This window comes from Saccopteryx bilineata, chromosome 4, assembly GCF_036850765.1.
Source record: "Saccopteryx bilineata isolate mSacBil1 chromosome 4, mSacBil1_pri_phased_curated, whole genome shotgun sequence".
Taxonomy (NCBI): domain Eukaryota; kingdom Metazoa; phylum Chordata; class Mammalia; order Chiroptera; family Emballonuridae; genus Saccopteryx; species Saccopteryx bilineata.
In genome coordinates this window covers 251,904,713-251,919,085 of record NC_089493.1, presented here as the reverse complement: position 1 = coordinate 251,919,085, position 14,373 = coordinate 251,904,713, and the positions used below count along the sequence as shown (strand labels likewise).

At 36.4% G+C, this 14,373-nt stretch overlaps 1 non-coding gene across 1 annotated transcript; it reads right to left on the bottom strand.

The window, feature by feature from the left end:
- Nucleotides 1–428: 428 nt before the first annotated feature.
- On the bottom strand, nt 429–504 carry TRNAA-CGC (transfer RNA alanine (anticodon CGC)). Its single transcript has one exon. It is a non-coding gene; the product is annotated as a tRNA-Ala (tRNA).
- Nucleotides 505–14,373: the final 13,869 nt, after the last annotated feature.

Here is a 14,373-nt window from a genome sequence, read left to right as displayed (position 1 = left end):
AAATATGATTTTTCTTTTCAATTGTATGTCTCCTTAGACATATATAGTTGGAATCAATGTTTTATAGTTTTCAGATTACAAATATTTCACATTTTACTAAAATTTTTTCTATTTTTTATGTTTTCAGTGTTTGTGAAAATTATAACATATTGAAGTTTAAATTTCTTTTTTTTTTTTTTTTTTTCTGAATCTGGAAACGGGGAGAGACAGACTCCCACATGCGCCCGACCGGGATCCACCCGGCACGCCCACCAGGGGGCGACGCTCTGCCGCGACCAGAGCCACTCTAGCACCTGGGGCAGAGGCCAAGGAGCCATCCCCAGCGCCGGGGCCATCTTTGCTCCAATGGAGCCTTGGCTGCGGGAGGGGAAGAGAGAGACAGAGAGGAAGGAGGGGGGGTGGAGAAGCAAATGGGCGCTTCTCCTATGTACCCTGGCCAGGAATCGAACCCGGGTCCCCCGCACGCGAGGCCGATGCTCTACCGCTGAGCCAACCGGCCAGGGCCAAAGTTTAAATTTCAAAATGGTTATTCTTAATATAAAAAACTAGAATTGATTTTTTTCAATATATGGCTTTTACTCTGTCTTTAAAATATCACAAATAAGTCTGAGCAGTCATCTGGCATCTTGCTGTTTATATAGCTGGACCACTTATATCTTATTCAAGAGTCTGCTACACTGTTCCTTTCTCAGAAATAGATACCAGCCAAAATTTTTCCAATGTTCTTGTTTTTAACTGTTGTGGCTTGCTGAATCAAAACAGCTGAATTTAATACAAGTTTAATGCCATTTCCTTCAAGAATCAACTCACCTTCTATGCTTGAGATACTGAAGAAGTAATGCCTGACCTCATCTGAACCTTGCGGATATATAGGAAATTTCTGATTTCAACAAGAGAACCATTCTCCTAAATAACGACATTGGTGAGGAAGTGAGAATATACAGACATTATCTTGTAAGAAAAAGCCCAGTGAAACACCCTTGAGCATGTCTTGTATGTGACTGCAGATAGTGCCAACAGTAACCAGTTCCTTTTTATTTCCCCATCATTTGTCAACCTGGAGCCTCTTTTTTTTTCTCCCAAGGAGACTGAGTTCTATATTGACACGACTGAAGTCCCTCCACAGGGAGCTTCTGGGACCCTTCAAAATAACTTCATTCCTTCAGAATATGTCAACATTTTCTGAAATGTCAAACAGTCTGACTGCTGAGAATGGTCTCAGAATAAAAGTGGCAAAGAGGTAGAATAGACTTTTTATAACTTTGTCTGATATGACCTTGATAAATTTATTAGTTTAGTAACTTATTTTGTACATTCTTTGGTACTTTCTAAGGAGTTAATCTTGTCATCTCAAATAAATATATTTTTATTTTTCCTTCCAATATATATGCTTTTGTTATTTTTTCCTGCTTTAGTGCACTAAGATCTATATTATAATGTTGAATAGGAATGGCTATATTTCTACCATTAAATATGATGTTGAAAGTAGTATCTTTTGTAGATTGCCTTTGTTAGTTTGAAGAGCTTGAAGTTTCCATTAATTCCTAGAACACTGGGAGTTTTATTTTATTTTTGTAAGTGTAACTGGAGGCTGAATTTTTTCAAATATGTTTTTTGCATTGAGATAACATGATCTTTAGCCTATTGACATATTTCACTTTTTTAAAAGTTAAATCAGCCTTTTATTCCTGTGATAAACCCCACTTGATCATGATGTATTATCATTGGAATACACTACTGGATTTTATTTGATAATATTTGTTCTTTTTCTTTTTAGAATATATTTATGTGCAATATCGGCATGCAGTTTTCTTTAATCTTTGCCTGGTTTTTGTATTATAGTAATGCTGGACTCATAAAATGAATTGATAATTTCTTTTCTTGTATTTCTAGAAAAACTTTTGTAAAATTGTATTAATTTTTCCTCAAATATTAGGTAGAATTTTTCAATGAAACCAACCAGGTCTGCAATATTCTTTGTTGGAAATTAACTTATTTCATTTACTAGATATAGGACTATGGCAGGCCACATCCTAAGATGGACTCCAGAATTTTATTTCCCTGGTATAAGCACCCTATGTAATCCCTTTAAGTATAGGTGAAACCTGGGCACAGGATGAGATACCATACAAGTGATAATGTTTAGGATTGTATAACAAATGAGTTTATCCTGAGTGGACTTAACTTAATTTGATGAGCTTTTTAAAACCAGAGCATTTTCTCCAGTTGATAATAGAAGAAGAAAGTGTAGGGATGCAATGTGACTAGTCTGGAAGAGAACAAACATTCATATTGTGTACTATGGAAGACATACAGCAATATCTAGGAGCTGACAGCAATCTGAGACAATATGGAGAAATAAGTCCTACAACCACAAGAAAATGGTAGCGGCTGCTTTCGTTAGAGTAGTCAGGGATTCTCTCTAAGAACAAAACATTTGAAATAATACCTAAGTTATGAAATAGAGGCATCCAAGAAAAGAACACGCAGAGGTCTTTCCAAACAAATGAAATGAGTTTGACAATTTTCTGGGCATTGTGGCCAGATTATAGTCAATAAGAAAGAGAATGGAGATTGTTGAGCTCAGAAAGGTACACAGAAGGCCCAAAAATACTAGTGAGGGTAAGAAGTTTGAATTTTGTTTAGGTTGCAATGGAAAAGCCACTGGAGGATTTTCAGAATGTAATGCCATAATCTAATTCATGCATTAGATAGATCACTGAAGTTGTTATATATCTTATAATCTTGGTATTCAGATTCATTACATATATTTAAAATTAGAACCAATAAGACTTATTTACAAACTGGATTTGAGATCTTAGGAAAAAGATAAATCAAGAATGATGCCCAGAATTTTGGCCTGGAAACTGGGTGCAGAATAGTGCGGCTCGGAGATTCAGAACACTTGGAGGGAAGCAAATGAGGTGGAAGGTAGATCAAAAGCTCCAAGCTGGACACGTTGGATTGTCTACAAAACATCAAAACATAGATGTCAATAAGATAGCTGGAAATAAAAGTCTAGAATCCAAGGGAGAGGTAAAGATTAGCAATATAAATTATCTAATGATAAGTCTATAGATAGTATTTAAAGCCATGAATATCGAAGTGATAATTTAGTGTATATAATGCTGTGTTATGTGTATAAAGAGCAGGAAAGCAAATCCTGGAGGGAAGGAGGGAAGGCGTTGGAGAGAGAGGGGCAAGGGGGATGTGGAGGAGAATATGGGGGAGGGGGATGCATTCAGGGGGACCCTAGAATCTATGTAAACACAATAAATTAAAATCAATAAAAAAAGAAGTGATCATTTAGGAAGACAATTAGATAGTCTGAAAAGAAAGACAAGGACATATTTAAGCAATGCTTTAATACTTAATGATTTTGTGAAGAAGAGAGAATTAGAAAAGAGGACTAGCATAAATGACTACTGAAATAGGAAGAAAACTATGTAAGTCTGATATTATAGGAGCCTAGAAAAGCAAGTGTTTACATAAGGAAGAAGAGGTCACATCCACCAAATGATGCAAGAAAGTCAAGTAAAATAATAGCCTTTCTCAGTAAGAGGTTCCTCAATCAAATACAATGCTGAGAAACTTTTTTTTCCTTAGTCACCAGATTATCTACCAATGCATTTAAAACTTGTAGATCTTGGATATAAAAATCCATAAAACTTAATATGTCTGAAATTAGGAGTCACTTGCTATAGTTAAAATGTCATTATTTGATTGACTTCTGGGTGTATGTTGAAAAAGGTTTGGTGCATTAAATGTCTACACCAAAGCAACCTCTGTTTTAGTATAGAAACCAAGGGAAATGTACAACAACTCCTTGTCTGGACTTACTCATTGAGAGTCAGAACTCCAACTGGTGTCATGAAAGGAAAGTTTGTATGAATGACCCTCTTAGATTTAGGCTAGAAAATATTGGTCTATACTGCTATTATTGTACTTATGCCTGTAAATTTTTAGAACAAACATTTATTCTTTCTCTAGTCATCATAGTCCAAATCCTACCTGAAGATGCAGTGAACTATGTATAATTTTTAGCTTATTTTTTTTTCTGAAAATTACTTTCTTTCATTCCTACTAAGACTTAAAAGGATAAACAGCAACAATAAAGCTCATTCAGACCTTGAAATCTGCTAATCTAAGATATTAGGTAAAGATCCACTTATTGAGAGAAATAAATCAGCTACTCTCTCCAATCATGAAAGTAGAAAGTTACCTCTGAGCAAACTAATACAGTGAGTAAAAGGAAAGTAAGAAATTAAGGCTAGTAAAGAAAAGGTCAATGGACTGAAGGTCTCATAAAAATTGTGATTTGTTCAAATAGAAATATTGGAAAAAGAAACTGAAAGGATAGAAAGTGATAAGACTGACCTGTGGTGGCTCAGTGGATAAAGCATCGACCTGAAAATGCTGAGGTCGCTGGTTCAAAACCCTGGGCTTGCCTGGTCAAGGCACATATGGGAGTTGATGCTTCCAGCTCCTCCCCCCTTCTCTCTCTCTCTCTATCTCTCCCTCTCCTCTCTAAAATGAATAAATTTTTAAAAATTAAAAAAAAAGAAAGAAAGTGATAAGAGAGTGAAATGTTTATGGAGGCAGAAGAGTTAGTGATGACATGGGAGTGGATATATGGGAAAAAAAACAAACAAAAAAATAAAAGAGCTAAAGAAGTTATGGAAATAACCAGAGGCTTGGTGCCAGCCCAATCTACTAGGTGGATGTTGAAGTTATCAACAGTGAGGACAGCAGTAGTCTTGAGGTTAATGAGAATGAGGAATCAGAAAGATGACTAGGCATCATGTGAAGGAGGAAGAGTAACAAATGCACCTGTGCAGTCCGAAGTCACATATTTGTCAAAGTTAGGTGCGCCAACACTAAGGGAGTGGGAAGCAGTAAAGTAAAATATAGAAGTCAGTCTTGAGAGCTATCCTGGGGTAGAATCATCAGGTTTTGGGGATGAACTAAATGTAAGGAATAAAAAATCAGAAGCCTTGAATGACATGAGAATTTCTACTTGGGGAAATTAGACTGATGGTGATGCCACTAGGCAAAACAGATAACTTAGAACACAAAACAGAGATACTCTGTTTCTCCCATTCTATCAACCACTCCAACTGCACACTCCTCCTACCTCCCTACTCACTTCTAGCTGATGCCAGCAAGCATGCCTGCATGTGTGGCAACACACACACACAAGTTATAGGTGATGAACCCTCAGCACAACAATCAGGTATCCCAAATTTTAAATGTTTCTTCAAGCATTTCCTATGAACGAATACATATGATATCTCAGTATAAGATGCTAAACTACTAAGTAAAAGAAGGAAGGGAAGGGGAAAGCGGGGGAAGGAGGCAGGAGGGAGGTTCTGACAACATAATCAGAAAGGATTCAAGGGAGAAAAATGTAGAGAGCCACTGCGTCTTAATGCACCCAGCCTACATACAGCTGAGAGCAGAGGAAGGGCCATGCTCAGCCTTGAGTGAAAACAACTTGAAGGCTGTTCGTGGTATTGATGCCAAAAGCAGGGCAGCAAGCACACAGAGCCACCACAGGCTCAGGATGTCCTGATATGCTTGTAGGATATAGCATTATATAGTTATCACCTCCATCCCCCAGCACAATACCCTGTTGTTTAAACATATAACTGTAAACGGGTTTTCCAGGCCCAGGGTTATTTTGTCTCCATCAGAGCACAATGTTCCACCTGGCCCAAACTCTATCTATATCTTTGTTTTCCTTAACCCTCTGTTGCCCCTACTCAGGTCTTCATTTCCTCATGCAGGCTGTGGCAGAAAACGTAGCAGATTCATTTGAAAAGCACAGTATTTGAAGCAGATGGTGTAATGTTAACAGATGGCAGAGAGAACACAGAACTTCTTTTAAGTCCCATTCTCCTGTTGTTCTCTCTATCAAAGAATTCTTAAAAACTGAAAATGGAAAAACAAACAAGACAATGAAATTATTGAAACCTGAAGGCTGAGATGTGTGATTTTTGTGAACTAAGGTATGGGAAGTTTTGGGTGTGTATCGTTAGTACCCAAAAAGGAAATCTATTGTAATGTAGTAGAGGAAGTTATGCATTCGGCCAAATTATAAGTATATACCATGTACTGTATAGGAAAAAGGATTTTGAATGAGCTTTTGTAAAGACTTAGTGCTTTTATATAAAAATAAAGACCACTAAGAATAATAGCAGGTTAAAATCAACAAAATGCCTCAAACAGAACTGAAGTCCAGTGAATGAGAAGAATACATGATTTTGACATTCTCATCACCATAAGATAGGAGGTTAAATAGGCAGTGGTTTATGCAGAGGGGTGACTGAGAGCAAATAAATGAAGGTATGAGTTGTTGATAAAAAGATGTTGCTTTCTATTAAAAACTTCCCAAAAAACAAAAGTCCAGAAGCAGATGGCTACGTTAGTGAATTCTACCAAACATCCAAAAAAGATTTAGTACCTAACCTTCTCAAAGTCCTCCCCAAAATAGAAGAAAAAGCAATACTCCTCAACACATTTTATGAGGCTAACATAACCCTCATACCAAAACCTAGAAAGGACAACAAAGAAAGAAAAACAACAACTAAAGACCAATATCTGTGATGAATACAGATGCAAAAATCCTAAACAAAATACAAGCAAATCAAATACAACACATTAAAATATAATACATCACAATCAAGTGGGATTCATTCCAGGAGCACAAGGATGGTTCAACATATGAAAATCAATCAATATAATATATCACATTAACAAAATAAACAACAAAAATTATATGATTCTATCAATAGATGCAACATCCCTTTATGTTTAAAACATTCAAAATCAGAATAAAAGGAAAGTAACAATGTAATAAAGGTGATATATGACAAACCATCAGCTAATATCATATTAAATGGTGAAAAATGAAGGCATGTCCTCAAAAATCAGGAACAAGACATGGCTGCCCACTCTCTCCATTCTTATTTAATAAAATTCTGAAAGTTTTAGCCAGAGCAATCAAGCAAGAGAAAGAAATAAAAAACATCCATATCAGGAAACAAGAAGTAAAAGTATCACTTTTGGGGGATGACATGTCTTATATATAGAAAACCCCAAAGTCTCCACCAAAAACTACTAGAAACAAAAAACCAATACAGTAAAGTCTCAGGATATAAAATCAGTATACAAAAGTCTATTATTTTTCTATATGCCAACAACAAAATTTAAGAAAATGAACTAAAAAAAATAAAACTTTTAAAATTATAACAAAAAAAAATACCTAGGAATAAACTTAACAAAGGATGTAAAAACCCTATAAACTAAAAAACTACCAAACATTATTGAAAAAAATTGAAAAAGACAAATAAAATAGAAAAAGATTTTATGTTCATGGATTGGAAGAATCAACATAATTAAAATGGCCATATTATCCAAAGCAATTACAAATTTAATGCAATCTCCATTAAAATCCCAATATCATTTTTAAAAAATGGAACAAAAAATCACCAGGTTTGTTGGAATCATAATAAAGCCTGAAGCCAAAGTAATCCTGAGAAAAAAGAATGAGGCTGGAGGTATCACACTACCTGACTTCAAATTATACTACACAGCCAGAATAATCAAAACAGCATGGTATTGGCAGAAAAAACAGGCATACAGACTAATGGAAGAGAATCGAGCCCAGAAATAAAACCACATATATACGAACAAATCATCTTCAACAAAGAAGCCAAAAACACACAATGGAGAAAAAAAAGCCTCTTCAGTACATGCTGCTGGGAAATTTGGAAAGCCACATGCAAAAGAATGAAACTTGACTATAGTTTTCCCCCTGCACAAAAATTAATTCAAAATGGAGCAAAGAGCTAAATATAAGATCTAAAACAATAAATTACATAGAATAAAACATAGGTACTAAACTTATGGACCTTGCCATAGAGAACATTTTATGTATATATTTGACCCCAAAGGCAAGGGAAGTAAAAGCAAAGATAAATGAATGGGAGTTCTGCACAACAAAAGAAACTGACAACAAAATAAATAGGCAGCCAACTAAATGGGAGATAATATTTGCAAACAATAGCTCCTATAAGGGGTTAATATCCAAAATATACAAAGAACTCAAAAAGTGCAACAACAAACAAGCAAACAATCCAATTAAAAAAATGGGGAAAGAACCTGAACAGATAATTCTCCCAAGAAGACATTCAAATGGCCAACAGATATATGAAAAGATGCTCATCTTTACTAGCTATTCGAGAAATACAAATCAAATTACAATGAGATACCCCTCACACCTGTTAGGTTGTCTATTATCAACAGGACAGATAATAATAAGTGTTGGAGAGGCTCTGGAGAAAAGAAACTCTCATTTACTGTGGTGATAATGTAAACTGGTACAGTCATTATGAAAGAAAGTATAGTAGTATCTCAAAAAATTAAGAATAGAACTAACATATGACCCAGCAATCCCTCTACAGCAGTGGCAGTCAAGCTGGTCCCTACACCCACTAGTGGGCATTCCAGCTTTCATAGTGGGCAGTAGCAGAGCAACCAAAGTATAAATAAAAAGATAGATTTAACTATAGTAAGTTGTTTTATAAAGATTTATTCTGCCAAACTTAGCAAAAATCTGACATAAAGTACTTGGTAAGTAATTATTATTATATGTTTTAACTTGCTGTAACACTGCTTTATAAATTTTATAAAGTTACTTCCTTACTTTATAAATCACCATTACTGTGGAAATGGTGGGCGGTTAGAAAGTTTTACTACTAACAGAGATACAAAAGTGAGCGGTAGGTTTAAAAAGGTTGACTACCCCTGCTCTACAGGATATGTACCCCCAAAACTCTAAAACATTGGTACATAAAGATACATTTACCCCCATGTCATCACAGCATTATTCACAGTGGTCAAGATATAGAAATAACCAGTGCCCCTCGACAGAGGATTGAATAAAGATGTGGTACATATATATACAATGGAATACAACTCAGCCATAAAAAAAAATTATGACATATTGCCATTTACAACAACATAGATGGACCTTGAGAATATTATACTGAGTGAAATAATTAAATCAGAGAATGCTAAGAACTGCATGATTTCACACATCAGTGGGGTATAAAACTGAGACTCGTGGACATAGATAAAAATGAAATGGTTACCAGGGGGAGGGGAGCATGGAGATGGGGGTGTGGGAAAGGGTTAAAGAGGGACAAATATAAGGTGATGGAAAATTATTTGACTTTGGGTGATGGGCACACAACACAATCAACAGTTCAAATGCTATAGAAATGTCTACGTGAAACATGTACTCTTATTGATCAATGTCACCCTGTTATATTTAATTTTCTAAATAAAATTTTTTAAAAGACGTTGCTTTGAACTTGACCGCTTCTTGGGTAAGTAGCCCCCTGTAGTGTCTCTGCAGGTGGGCTCACCACTAAGTAACTAAATTTGGGCGATTTCAATCCATGATGCCTTGTTATCCTACAGTCATTGCCTACTTTCCTGGAAGCTATCACACAGACTTGCATTGCTACCACTGCGGCAACGAGGCCTTTTTTGTTTACCCAGATTGTTGCAACTACAATAGATTGAACCCATCAGAATGGGAAGATAGATCTAGAGACTCAATGCTGTCAAGTTTAAACTTTGTACAAACATGAGCTCTTGTGGTTTTCTTTAGAGGAGCACTTAGTTCAGTTCTTTAACCCAGATCAGTTACATTTCCAAAATACTGCAAGAACTTAGAGATATTGCCATAGAACTTTTTTTTAGATAATATTTGAATAATCAAATACACAATTATCAGAAATAGAAAATTGGCAAAACCCATTCTGAAACTACTTCTGCTGAGCCACTCTCGCAGAAGAATGGATAAAGACTGGCCTTTGGTGCCAGATAGGTATTTTATGTGGACTATTCAAACATGCTCAGAAAAAATTTAAGTGTGATAAGTATGCCCTAATCACTATATGGCCCTGGGCAAGCCTGAGTTTCTCATAGGTAAACTGGGAAAAAAACAATTATAGTTCAAGGGTTTTATCAGAAGGGGGATAATAAATCTGCTTACAATACAACCCCTGGCACATGGTAGGTTCCCATGTATTATTATTACGATGCAAGTTTTTAATATTTATTCCCAATGCTAATCTTTCCATAAGCTTTAGTTTCATAGTACCTTGTCCTCTGCTCAGGCTCAAGACATAAATTTTCAACTTTACTAGAAACCAAATTAATTCTGTTTGACCAATTTCTGCTACCAATACAACATAGCTTTGCTCTGATTCTCCACATTGATTTTGCACCCAAAAGTCTCTGGGGTATGCAGGGCTTTAGACATTGCTCTCTTTGTTCCATAATTATTAAGTTATGACTTAATAATTTTATTTTCCTAATTCTTGGATTTCTATCAAGTTTCATTCACTTATCCATTCATTATTTCTTCAGACATTTTTATTATCAGTATTTGGTGATGAATAAAAAATCAAGAATAACTAAAAAATAAAAAAATTGTTCAGTTATTCTTGACTTCTACTGCTCACCAAATTATTGCACTTACACAAATGTCTCTTGAATCTAATCTGGTCTCTCCACCTCTACTTTTATTGCCTCAATTCCGGCCTGTGGCATCTCCCATTTATAAATCTGTATCAACCCTCTTGCTAGGCTCCTCTGCCCCCTGTCCTTCCCTGCTCCAGTCCATATTCCACATCAGCAGCAGCATTCTATTCAAGTAATCTTATATTACTTCCTAAATTAAACTAGTGAAGGCCAGGGCAGTGCCCTTTAAGTATGGTATTCCCAGCACCTAGAACAACATTTAGCATACACCAGGTTCTCAATAAACAATGGAAAATGAATGACCACGTGGATTCTCCACTGTATGCCCACCACCACCCTGACGGGACAAACACCTTAATGAGTCAGTGCTTTACTTACATAGACTAGTCCTCAGCAGGGGCAAGATAGTTTATGTGGTTCAAAATTCAGGCTGTAGTTCCATCCAGTGCCTGGAATATAGTAAAAATAAATAATTATAGGCTCTGGCTATTTGGCTCAGTGGTCGAGCGTTTGCCCGGTGTGTGGAAGTCCTGGATTCAATTCCCAGTCAGGGCATACAGGAGAAGTGCCCATCTGTTTCTCCACCCCTCCCTCTTCTTTTCTCTCTCTCTCTCTCTCTCTCTCTCTCTCTCTCTCTCTCCCCTTTCAACAGCCATGGCTTGAATGGTTGAAGCAATTTGGGTGTTTTTTTTTCCTCATAAGCCTTCAGAAAGCTAACTATTTAAATTATGTGCATGCTTAATTCTGATTTTTAAATTTTTAAGTAAAAAAACCCATTGCTGTGCAATATCAGTAAAGTGACTGAAAAAAAAAAGCCAGATAGAAAAACATAAGAAAGAGCCTGACCAGGCGGTGGTGCAATGGATAGAGCGTCGGACTGGGATACGGAGGACCCAGGTTCCAGACCCTGAGGTCACCAGCTTGAGCACGGATTCATCTGGTTTGAGCAAAGCTCACCAGCTTGTACCCAAGGTCGCTGGCTTGAGCAAGGGGTTACTCAGTCTGCTGTAGCCCCACGGTCAAGGCACGTATGAGAAAGCAATCAATGAACAACTAAAGTGCCACAATGAAAAACTGATGATTGATGCTTCTCATTTCTCTGCGTTCCTGTCTGTCTGTCCCTATCTATCCCTCTCTCTGACTCTCACTCTGTCTCTGTAAAAAAACAAAAAACAAATAAAAAAAAATAAGACAGAATTTATGACAGTGAATGTAGATTTTTAAAATTAATTTAATGTAAATGGTAGCAGAAAGGGCAATAGTCTAAGGAGGTTATAGAATAGAAAATCAACATTTTATAGGAAAGAAAACTTAGGAAAAATACTAGTTAGTCTAAGAAATGTAAAATAAAATTTATAAGCTATAATATCAGATACATTAATTAAATTAATAATTATAAGTAATATAATAAATAAGGTAATTATAGATAAAACAAGATTTGAGGAGAGTATGGGGTTACTATCATTGAATTTAAAAGGTTAACAATTATAATAATAGAAAACATTTTCTGAGCAAAAGTTGTGCTAAAACTTCCATGCATCACTCTAACTCCCTGAAATAGCCGTGGCAAATATATTTCACTATTCTTATTTTAGGGTTGAGGAAATTGAGTCTAAGAAAACTTTTATTCTAAAAAACTGAGATAATTGTTCTCAGTCAGTGGGTTTTAACTAAGGATGGTTTTCCCCCCCCCAGGGAAAATTTGTTAAAGTCTGGAGATATTTTGTGATAACTGAGGGGCTACATGTTACTGGTATTTTGAGGGCAGAGATCATGAATGCTGCAAAACATCCTACAGTATACAACAGGGGTCCCCAAACTACGGCCCACGGGCCGCATGCGGCCCCCTGAGGCCATTTATCTGGCCCCACCGCACTTCCGGAAGGGGCACCTCTTTTCATTGGTGGTCAGTGAGAGGAGCATAGTTCCCATTGAAATACTGGTCAGTTTGCTGATTTAAATTTACTTGTTCTTTATTTTAAACATTGTATAATATTTGTTCCTATTTTGTTTTACTTTAAGATATGTGCAGTGTGCATAGGGATTTGTTCATAGTTTTATTTTAAAATTCGGCCCTCCAATATTCTGAGGAACAGTGAACTGGCCCCCTGTGTAAAAAGTTTGGGGACCCCTGGTATACAAGAACAGTCCCTTCAACTAAAAATTATTTATATATGGCCCCAAATGACAATAGGCTGACGTTGAGTAGCCCTAATCTAAATTATTCCTAGAAAGATTGGAAAAGTGGTGAAAATGTACAAGAAAAGAGCCTCAGAGATTGGATCTAGCCGTGATAACTTGCTTACCCTGAGGGTTGTTCACAAATGTGCTGACTCAAAGAGGAAAAATGGCAACCCACAGACAGATTAAAATCTGAAAGAAAACCATGCATTAATTTTAAGTAGCAAGATAAAGACATGGCAATAGATGGAGAAAAATGGTGCTGTCGAGGGTAATTGAGAGAATAAAAAGGTAGCTTAAGGAAAATGTAATTCTGTGGATACAATCCAACAGTTAAAAAATGAAATTTATGACTATTGGACATAGGAGGTCACTACACTTTAAAATAGAAAGTAGGCTGTCTTATCAGACAGGAAGGATGGTAGAGTAAAATTGAGAGAGTTCATGCTTGATTCTTTCTATTTCTTTTTTTTTTTTTTGTATTTTTCCAAAGTTGGAAACAGGGAGGCAGTCAGACAGACTCCCACATGCACCCCACTGGGATCCACCTGGCACGCCCACCAGGAGGCGATGCTCTGCCCATTTGGGGCATCGCTCTGCTGCAATCAGAGCCATTCTAGCGCCTGAAGCAGAGGCCACAGAGCCATCCTCAGCGCCCGGGCCAACTTTGCTCCAATGGAGCCTCAGCTGCAGGAGGGGAAGAGAGAGACAGAGAGGAAGGAGAGGGGGAAGGGTGGAGAAGCAGATGGGTGCTTTTCCTGTGTGCCCTGGCTGGGAATCAAACCCGGGACTCCTGCACGCCAGGCTGATGCTCTACCACTGAGCCAACCGGCCAGGGCTTGATTCTTTCTATTTCTTTAGAGAATAAAGATTCTAGAATTCTGCAAAAATAAACAGAGAAAAGATTAGGTGAAGCCTAAAGAATAATGAATATTAGGAAGAGCTATGTAAGTAAAGCAAAAAGAAAAAATTTTAGAATGAGTAAATTGTGATAAGCCAAAGTTTGAGGGTCTAGCTGAGTATAAGTTGCTTAAGAATATATATATATATTAAGAATATAATATATATATAAAAGATATATATATAATATAATATATATATAATATATATATATAAAAGAAAAGAAAAAAAAGTTGCAGAATTTTTCCTACTGGCCATTTAAAATAACAAAAAACATACTTCACATCATACCATAACTGCTTTCATACACTGGACAATAAATAGTGCTCACATATGATCCTCAGAATAGAAAAACAAATGAGTGAGCTTTAAATTCATTTTGGCTTACCCTCTGGTAAAACATTCTGGTTTATAGTGGAACAGGAACTGAAAGGAGCTTTAATTCTTTGATGACTTTATGAAGAAAATCCCATGCAAAGTACAGAAAGTTTGTGAATTTGAAGAAACAAAGATCAGAATTTGGGGAACAAAGTGACTGGAAATTGTGAGACAGAGATGGAAGCTATAGAAGTAAAAGGAAGAAAACAAGGAGAAGGGAGAAGGAAGGAAGGGAGGTCTGGGAGAAGGGAGAATAAAAAGATGCAAAAAATAAAGATAAAAAGAAAAGGCGGAAGTTGTCCAGAAATTTGCATAAATTTCATTGACTATAAGTTAAGTACTAGATTTTACATGTAT